Below are 2,224 nucleotides of genomic sequence, written 5' to 3' on the forward strand. Positions count from 1 at the left end.
GCCACCTGCCATCCAACACCTTTCCCCACTGGCTCTGGGTTCTGCCTCTGGTTACAGGTGCAAAGCCATAGTGAGGACGAAGAGAGCTGCCGGCCCAACAGTCCCAGACACCCCCACCTGTACCAGATGTGCCGGCAAAGACTCAGGCAGTAAGTGGGTCTCTCCCTCCTCTCTCTCTCTCTCTCTCTTTCCCTTCTGCCCTCCCTCAGGCAGTGATTCTCAGACCTGGCTGCATATTGTGATTGCCCAGGAAAATTTTTTTAAATACCCATGACGAAGGGTCTCACATCCTGTGATTCTGATTTAATTGACGTGGCATGGAAACCAGTGCCTGACCTTTTGTTTTTAAGCCCCTCAGGTGATTCTACTATGGCTGGTTAGATACTTCTTTAGTTCAGTGGTTCTCAGACTTCAGCATCAGAATCACCTGGAGGGCTTATTGAACTACAGATGTCTGGGCCCAAATCCCAGAGTTTCTGATTGAGTAGCCCTGGACAGGGCCCAAGAATTCGCATTTGTAACAAATTCCCAGGTGATGCTGATGCCACTGGTCTTGTAATCACAGTCTGAGAACTCTTCTGGGGTAAATTCTGTATAACCTTCATATTCCAAACGTAGCCTGCAGACTGGCAGCCCTATAGCATCACTTGGGATTTTGTTAGAAATGTAGAATCTCAAACCCCACCCCAGATCTCAGGAATCACAGTTTTATCAAGACCCTTAGGTGGTTTATTTGCATGCTGAAGTTTGAGAAGCATTGCCGGAGTTTTTAACCATAAAGAGCTACGTCCTGGCTCCTGCTTAGGGCTACATTCTAATCAGCCCACATCACCACATGGGGAAGACCCCGTGTATCTCGCAGCTATGTTCCCCTAAACTCTGAGCTCCTTCCAGTAGGTCTGATGTCCACAGTTCTCCTTCCCTTGTCAAAGAAGGATAACAAATCTCACATAGGTGGTTATTGCAGCTAAAATGTCTTTCCTTTCAATGCGAGTTTGAGTATTAACTGTGTCACTTAACTGTGTTCATTAACTTTGAACGCTTTGGCTAAAGATTCATTATTTAAACTAAGTATAAGTGAGGCTCCTGTAGTCTTTACCACCTATCCCCTAGGACCATAGAGAAGATGGCATCAGGAAAAAATTATTTTTCTAAGATAGCAGGACTTGAAATCCTTCTTGAATTAAGGCAATGAGTCTTGCTTAGAGTTCCTTCCATTTTGAATCTCTTAGTACTATTGACTGCACTTCCTTGCCCAATAGTCATTTTGGGTCAGTACTCGAAATTTACTGTGTTACTTGTCCAGAATCACAGAGATCTTTACATTTCTAGCTCTTCTAACTTTCTGTGATTGTAGAGCCCTAGTTGCTTTTCTTTCTCTCTTACTCATTACTTTCATCTCCAGATATATAAATTGTATGTATACAGTAGTCACTCACAAAAGAAGTAAATATCAGAAGGCAGCAATATATTATATATAGTTGGGAGAAGTTTAGGATATGGAGTCAAACGACCCATTCTATACTTACTCAATGATCTTGTAAAAATCACTTAACTTTAATTTTATCCTACATAAGAGGAGACTAATAATAATTGTGTGTGTGTGTATGGACTGGACATTTATATAGAGTTTCAACCCCTTATAGAGAGTTCGTGAAGGCAATGTAACATATTAGAACAACAATGGTGTTGCTGATTTTAGAAAAGGTAATCATGGGCATAAAATATTTAGATCAGTGATTCTCAGTCCTACAAGGTTTTTTTTAATTGCTATTTCCTGGACTCCAACCAATAGACTTAAATGCAAATCTCTAAGGTTTGGACTTGGGCATCGTTTATTCTTCTTTTAAAGCTTTCCTATTGCTGCATAGCAAACCATCTAAAAGGTAGTGGCCTAAAGAAAACGTTCTTATTTCTCACTATTTTGTGGGTTTACTGGAAGATTCCCCTGTTTGTCTCACCTGGGCTCACTTATGCAGCTGTTTTGGACTATTTGGCTGGGCTGGATTGGAAGGTCAAAAATGGACTCCCCCACACGTCTGGAACCTTAGTGTTGACTGTCAAAGGGAGCCCTCTCCATGTGGTGTGTCTTTCTTTGATAGTCTAGCTTGTCTTTCCTATTTTGCTGAATTCCTAAATTCATCAAAAACTGAAATTCCAATGCTTCTATTTACGGGTATGTTGCAAGTTTCACAACGTCCCCTTTACCACATGTTATTGGTCA

The sequence above is a fragment of the Panthera pardus genome, unplaced genomic scaffold (genome assembly GCF_024362965.1).
Source record: "Panthera pardus isolate Hobbes unplaced genomic scaffold, ASM2436296v1 HiC_scaffold_6, whole genome shotgun sequence".
Classification (NCBI taxonomy): domain Eukaryota; kingdom Metazoa; phylum Chordata; class Mammalia; order Carnivora; family Felidae; genus Panthera; species Panthera pardus.